At 46.3% G+C, this 8,367-nt stretch overlaps 1 pseudogene; it reads right to left on the reverse strand.

The window, feature by feature from the left end:
- Window positions 1–4,390: 4,390 nt before the first annotated feature.
- Window positions 4,391–7,637, reverse strand: LOC125519187 (annotated as a pseudogene).
- Between the last annotated feature and the right edge of the window lie 730 nt (window positions 7,638–8,367).

Below are 8,367 nucleotides of genomic sequence, written 5' to 3' on the forward strand. Positions count from 1 at the left end.
TTTACAAGTTTTACTGCTGCTAGTTGGAAAGAGAGGATGGCAACATCATGTTACCTGACTGCCGGCTTTCCATGGTGAGGCAGGCAGCACGCGCAAGCCACCACCGGTTCTCATGGCATCATTTCCAACGGCACTGACTGTCTGGAACTGGGCTCTGAACCTGTGGTGTGCTCCCTGGAACAGGATCGCGCTTGTACATGGAAGATACTCCGTAGCCGCTAAAGAAGGTGCCCCCGGTTTGACCTGCAGCGTACAGGCCGTTGAAGGGTATGAACTATTGTCACTTACACCGATGGCTAGTGTTCCTGAATGTCTTGCTGGAAGTTTTGCCTTGAGAATTGGAGACAAATGACTGGGCATGGCCAGTCAAAGATGGATGGGATGGTGTCGCTGCCTAAGTTTTGACCATTCAAGATGACCATACTACTTACTGTTAAGCTTCATGCACTAGCCAACGCAACCAAAAGTCCGAACTGATGGAAAGGGCTAGTGCAATCCACATATACTGTAACACCCCTCTCACGTGTGACGGGGAAGACAAGTCAACACGTGCAACCGGAAGAGAGCGACGGCGCGCGAAACTCACGTATGACTCAAGAGGCCTATACGTGGACACAAAGGGGGGCATCGGCAATTTTTAGATAAATTGCACAAACCAGGACTTGAACTCAAGACCTTAGCTCTGATACCATGTTAAGCTTCATGCACTAGCCAACGCAACCAAAAGTCCGAACTGATGGAAAGGGCTAGTGCAATCCACATATACTTTAACACTTACTACAGTATCTTTTTAACTGGTGGTTCGTTTCCCTGATGATGACAAGTGCTGTTTAGGGAAGGAAACATCCATATTAACCCAGAAGTTCAGAGCTGCTGCAAGTCAGACAACCAGGAACAGGACTGTCTTGTGTCTGCATCATCTTGACGCTGCAAACTTGCAAGCTTATGCTAAAAGGAGGTCCAGCTCTTACACACAAGCCCCTTAATTAGCACACAAGATACAAACAAACTACTGGCCTTTACAGAGGAGGAAGAATTGCAATACCTCTGGATGTTGCCAATGTTTCTCATTGTAGTTGAGTTGATTTTGAATTCAGATGATGCATTGTAATTCCCTTAACTCAGTGGGTCAATGTAAATGAATATGATAATCAATGAAGTAAACACCATTGCCGTCGTCAAGTATTGATTTTCTCTGCAGTGTGCACATGAAACTGGTCTGGCATATACAGCAACTGTACTGAACGAAAATTGCAGCAGTTGCAAAATTCAGAGAGGAAGCACACGAGCTGTACATACATCAGATGCACACATCAGATGAAAACATGGAAAGAGATCTAGTGGCAGATGCTTGCATACATCAGACTGATCATAATTGTGATCCAATCCAATGGTTTTACATAAACCGAATCCCTTGCATAAATCATCATTTGTGATCGTAATTCAAACTGATTCACGGTCAAATTAAGAATCTCACTCGCATTACTGGAAAACATGCCAGTGAAATTCTCCTACGCATTTGCAACTTGTATCTTATCCTTTGCCTCCTCTGATTTTCTCAGCTACTGAAAAACTGCTGACTCGAAGGTTCACCCACACGGACTCAAGAAAGGAATTGGTTGCTTGTTTGGTGAAGCAGCAACAATACGGTTTTGCTTCGGGATTTTGCAGCTGAGATCCCGCATTCCCCTTCGAGCACGCAGAGTTGAAACTGGAGTCACCTTCTTCATGCTAGGTGAAGCAGCAGTGGCAGGCAATGTTGTAGAGCCAAAGGAACACCAAGCGACTGAACAAGAGACCTTCTTCAAGGATGGTGTAGAGTTTGACAGATGGCTGCAATATGATGCCACCTTTTTCACATTCTTGACTAGTTACTCTTTTCCGAACATGGTTATGTGCATCACCACTCAAACAAAGTATTGTGAAATGAAAGATGAATCCATTGGATCTGTGCCTCAGTACACACTTTTCCGACTAGAGCAGCAGAATGCTTTAAGAAGCCACAGAAGCATACAAGAATAAATAGATACGAAAGGATTACTCAAATGCTCTGCAAAATTCAGACCAACAATTTTCTCGTTCATATCCAAAATTGATTACAGTATGACTTGATAGTCGGTACATCAAGGACTTGCTTAGCTCAAAGCTTCACTCACACATACACACAAGAGTTCACCAACCAATGCTACTCGTCAGAAACTGCAACTTTAACTCACCACGACGCCAATGCCTAAGAATCCAAGTCAGCCAAGATTAATTTTACAGGAGGGTCAGCATAGTCTCCAGACGCTAGGCAGCTCACATGATTACTGTGTGTATCGACAAGTTCAATTCTACTCCTTTTTTCCTGCTACAAGCCGGGTAGCAAACGGGCGTTTTGGATTTTGCGGCGAGTGCGTTTTACGCTCTGTCTCGTGCCGGAATTGCAGTACATGAGCTTCCTTTTTAGGCTCATCTGCTTTACTTTGATTTATTGAAAATGCCCTTTATTTACTTAAACCCTTACTTAGGACCAGGTGTGGATGTAGTGTAACTATGCCGTACACATCTTAACAAGGTTTTTGCTGCCTAGCTAGATGGAGACTCTGCTGACACTCTTGTAAAATTACTAATGGCTGAAAGGGATTGAAAGAACACTAGAAATCTTGGTGATTAAGTGCAGAACCTAGAGATGCAAAGATTAAATGAAACTCATGTGTGAATGGTTTAGGAAGGACTAGCTTAACTCGAAGGCTCACCCACACGGACTCAAGAAAGGAATTGCTTCCTCTGCTTCCTCTGCTTTGCTTCCTCTGATGCAAGACTACCACCAGCAAGCCTGCACTGCTGATGATTTCTTCCTCTGCTTCCATCACCCGTGGATTGCAGTCATCCGTGGATTTGCATCGCTTGAGCAAAGTCCCGTCGACGAGCCATCTCGAGGAGGCGAGCTTGATAACGCCATGCGTGCTGTCTTGCTTGGAGCAGCTCCTCAGGGGACTTGGTCACGTCGGAGTAATGGATCCAGGGGTCGTTGAACTGCACCGTGTCCGCCATCTGCTCCATCTTTCGCCGGGCCTCTGCTCTGCTGCGCTCGATGTCCTGCCGACGGCTGGCCTCTTCTTTGGCTGCAGGGTGCGCCCAATCCATGGCGAGGCGAGCGTTCTCGATCAGTTGGCGCATGCTGATCGGCGGCTTCGATTGCGTCGAGCTCTCCGGAGATTCGGCGACCTGGTTCTTGATTGCGGAGGAGTGGAGCGGATCCTTGCCGCTGCTGGGAGACGGAAGCTTGCTGCCGTTCTTGATGTTGGCGGGGACGGCGACATGGAGCTCGCCCCCGGAGCAGGCACTGCGTACGCGCTTCGCCGGCGGCGGTTGCTCGCCGCGCACGGATCCGGGGCGCTTTGGCTTCTTGGCAGCCGCGGGGTTCGCCATCAAGGCGGGGTTCACGCGCACGCGGGAGGAGCAGGAGTGCAGGTCGGCGGAGGCGGCGGCGCTACGACGCGGGAGCAGAGACGGCGGTAGCACCGTGGTGCCGGCCATGGTCGCGGCAGCGGAGTTGATCGAGGAGCGACGATCCGGCGTTGGGAGGGAGAGGAAGATGGATCGAGGGAGGCTGATCGGGGGGCAAGATCAGATGGATCGGGAATTTGGGAAACAGGGCGACCAAGAAAACAGGGACGCGGCGGGAGAAGTGGCGGCAAGCAATTTGAATCCGAGTCGAAGTCGGCCCAGGCAGGCAAACGCGCACTTTGGTTTTTGAATCCGAGTCGGCTCAGGCATGCATAGCTAAAACTGGCGGCAGGAGACTCGGATTCAAATTGCTTGCATAAAGCCCAGAAGAGCAAGATTAAACATGATGGCATGAATGTCTGAATCAATTTTGGCACGAATGTCTGAATCAGAGTGGGCCAAAATCAGAAGAATGCATTTTGGCATGCTTGTTAACTTTCAGAGTTAACATCTTAACTACCATTGTGCATTCAGAACATTTCTTTTTATCTTGATATCCTGATGTGTTCGTAGTGTGTGCAGCTACAGATCTGAACTCCGAGCTCTGTGGTTGCTGCTTGTCAAGCTGAAGTTTGATGATTCCTCATTCTGAATGTGCCTATGTCCCTATAAAAGAACATGCGAATAACTGAACATGAGCAAACCTGGCTAAACTTCACTAAGAAGTGGCTAGAGTAGTAGCAGAAAAACATGAAACATTATACGTTTGGATTACAATGTAGCTGATGGAAAATCAGTCTAGTAGTTGGTACCAACCACACACACACATGTTTATTTTCACTCCACAAAACTGATCTTTGATATCTCGAATATGTACGCTACCTGAGCCGTAAAAAGCCCATAATCCTCACCTCACATTTTTTTTAATTATATATGCTACTGAATGTTTGCCATCATATCAAACCTCGGGGTCAAGAATGATTCGAACTCTAGTCGACATTGGAGCTGAACTCGTTATTGTTATGTCTATTGTCCTGCTTGATTGGCCCATATATGTCGATGACGTGCCTCTGTCGGCACACCCATGGATCAGCGCGGTGGGTTGCTTAGGCTCCATTGGTAAGCTTATGCATTCAGAGTTCAGCATTGCAGCAACATCTGTCATGGTAGGCCGGTCTGCTGGATCTTCCTGAGCACAAAGCAGTGCCACCTGAGTGCATTTCGTTATCTCAGCGACTTCATATCCGTCCCCTAACAACGGACCCACAAGTTCTTCCACATACGCCAGGCCTGAAATAGTTTTTCAACACTTGACATGAGATAACTGTAGCGCAAAAGAAGGAAAATAATCTGGCAACAATAGTAAACATCTCGTGAATGCGAACTATATGAAATCATGCTTCAAATAGATGTTCAGTTCATTCACATCTCGTACAAGATCACCAACAGTATCCCCTCGCTTGTCGAGTATGGTATTCTTTCGGCCACTAATAATCACCAGAACCAAAACGCCAAAGCTGAACACATCTGTCTTCATCGAGTAAACTCCTCGAGATGCATACTCTGGAGCTTCGTAACCACTGAAAAAGTGAAACAAAAGATGTCAAAACTGTAAGGTTAGAACATTTGAACACAAATGATGGGAATTTGTGATTATTGATATAGCAGGCAGATGATACCTGGTTCCCGCGACCCTACTCGTGCGCTCTTCTGCTAGTTCCTCCGTAAAGAAAGATTTCATATAGAGGGAGTACATCTGAACTCAGTGTTCTAGCTGATCCAAATTCAGTAAGCTTCAGGTTCATGTTATAATCCAAGAGGATATTATGCGGTTTCAAGTCTCTGTGGACAAGCCAGAAAATGGAGCCTTTATGCAGGTAAACAAGGCCCTCTGTTAACCCTATAATTATCTTGAATCGCTTAGCCCAGTCTAGCAATCGTCCTTTTGTTCTGTCTGGAAAAGATAATGCAATTGCAGTTCCTATCAACTGTTGACGTATTGCTCTAAACTAAACTAGAATAGTTTTTATGATTCGAGCAATAAAGAATCAGGTCAGGTGAAAACTAGATCTGTTGTAGTCTTCCATTTAACTGTAGATGTTTTGAATTCGTGCACATATTTATTAGGAATTAAACAAGGTGTGAGGATTTAGTGGTTGCTACTATGGTCGTCAATGAGCACATTTCTAGGCGGCGGCCCAGGTTTATGGGGCCTGTGAATAAAATTTTGAACCAAAACAAAATTTGACAAAGGCGAACATTTCTAAAAAATCATTATCATTTTTTGAATTTGTGAACAAAAATTGAAAACAATAACAATTTTTGAAAGGCATGAACATTTTTTGAAGTCCCAAATATTTTTGAAAAAACATTTTTTTTGAATTTGTGAACAAAATTTGAAAATGAAAACATTTTTGATGTTTTGAACAATTTCTGAAAAACATAAACATTTTTTGAATTTGTGAACAAAAATTGAAAAATATTTTTGAAAAAACATTTTTTTGAATTTGTGAACAAAATTTGAAAATGTGATGTTTTGAACAATTTCTGAAAAACATAAACATTTTTTGGCATAAAGAAAAGTAAATTTGAAAAAAAAAACAGTAAAAAGGAAACATAAGAAAAGCAAAAATAAAGAAACAGAAACAAGAACAAGAAATGAAAAAAGGAAAAAAAATGGTTCAGGAACCTCATAGAAGGTTCCCAAATAAAAGAACTGGCTGGGAACCTTTATTAGCACACAAGATGCATACAAACCAATGGCTTTTACAGAGGAAAAAGAATCGGTCACCCCAGAGGATCTACAAGCATGTACAGTGCAGAGCTAATCTTTCCATTTCCCAGCGTGTCAAAATGTGCAACTCCTAATTTCTCTTCAGGAGGAAGCCGAGAAGCTGCGGATGACGCTGAAGGTACCTGTAGATGTCGCCAACGTTTCTCACTGTAATTGACTTGATTTTGAATGAAGCTAAATTCAGATGATGTAATTCCCTCACCTCAGTGGATCCATGCCAATGAATATGAAATTCAGACAACATATCTGTTCTTCTCCAGGAAAATAGCATATACACCAATTGTCTGAATGAAACAGGCTTTTCGGCGCCTTCCTGATGCGACAAGTAAATTCTGCATCAGGACTCAGAAGTTCAGCAAGCAGACATATATGTTCTTCTCCAGGAAAATAGAAGTTATCTGGAATAGTAGTTCAAGCACAGAAGTGATCTTCTTGGTGGGATCATCACATCCAATGCTTTTACATAAAACATACTACAACAGACTGATCCAATGCTTTTACATAGAACAATCCCTTGCATTAATTGATCAATTGTGATCATAATGCACACTAATTGTTGGCCAAATTCACTCGCACTACTGAAAAACATGCCAGTGAAATACTCCTACACACTTGCAACTAGCACTAGTGACTCTGCTTTGCAACACTAGCACTGCAGATTGCCGACTCTGCTTCCTCTGCTTTGGTCAGCTAAGCAAGACAACCCCCAACAAGGCTGCGCTGCTGATGATTTCTTCCTCTGCTTCGATCACTTGACCACACATCCGTGGATTTGCATCTCTTGAGCAAAGTCCCGTCGACGAGCCATCTCGATGCGGTGAGCTTGATAACGCCAAGCTTGCTGTCTTGCTTGGAGCAGCTCCTCAGGGGACTTGGTCACGTCGGAGTGATGTATCCAGGGGTCGTTGAACTGCACGGTGTCCACCATCTGCTCCACCTTTTGCCGGGCCTCCGCTCTGCTATGCTCGATGTCCCGCCGACGGCTGGCCTCTTCTTCGGAGGCAGGGTGCGCCCAATCCATGGCGAGGCGAGCGTTCTCGATCAGTTGGCGCATGCTGATCGGCGGCTTCGATTGCGTCGAGCTCGCCGGAGATTGGGCGACCTGGTTCTTGATCACAGAGGAGTGGAGATTCTTCGGATCCTTGCCGTTGCTGGGACATGGAAGCTTGTTGTTCTTGATGTTGGCAGCCACCGCGACATGGAGCTCGCCCCCCGAGCAGACACCGCGTACGCGCTTCGCCGGCGGCTGCCCGTCGCACACGGACATGGGCCGCTTCGGCCTCTTGGCAGCGGCGGGATTCGCCATCAAGGCAGGGCTTACGCGCACGCGGGAGGAGCAGGAGTGGAGGTCGCCAGCGGCGGCGCTACGGCGCGGGAGCAGAGACGGCGGGAGCACTGTGGTGTCGGCCATGGTTGCGGCCGCGGAGTCGCGAGAGCAACGATCAAACGACGATCGCGAGATCACGGATCCGGCGGCGGGAGGGAGGAAGACTATGCGGTGGAGGGCGAGGTGAGATAGATCGGGAATTTGGGAGAGCAAGAAAGAAGGGACGCGGAGACGGGGCAACTGGCGGCAATCATCAGCGGTATGTCTGTCTGTGGTTTGAATCCGAGTATAGCTCAAAAGCGCGGGGATTTGTACACTTACTGTAGTGACGCTATCTTTCCAACTTGTTTCAGAAAGAAAACAATGACAACAACACTTGTACGTCCTGCAACAAAAAAATTGGAGAATAACTTGAGTACCCACATTACTCAGCGTTATAATTACATTCCAAAGGAAACCTAGCGCCGCCGCTGCCACCCAAAGAAACACCCCTCTTCTCTGCCACCGCCGGAGGAAGCTGCAGGGCGAAGCCGCTGCAGCCGACGGCGGCGACGAGGACCTTGCTTGCGTTGTGGGGGTGTCCTCGATCAAGGCGGAGTCTCCCTCGGCGACGGTGGTGGCTGCGATGTTTTGGGCTGGAATTTGGTGGGGCTTCGATGAATGGAGAAAGAATCATTGACAAGGTGTGGAGGTCAAACTCGAAGTATAAAAGGCATGGGGATTACATTGCAAGTGTGGGTGATTCCAAATCAATGGAATAATTATTTTAGCTCCCTATAAGTATTGGGAGGATATATGTTTTAAAGATAAACCA

The sequence above is a fragment of the Triticum urartu genome, chromosome 7 (assembly GCF_003073215.2).
Source record: "Triticum urartu cultivar G1812 chromosome 7, Tu2.1, whole genome shotgun sequence".
In the NCBI taxonomy this organism is placed as follows: domain Eukaryota; kingdom Viridiplantae; phylum Streptophyta; class Magnoliopsida; order Poales; family Poaceae; genus Triticum; species Triticum urartu.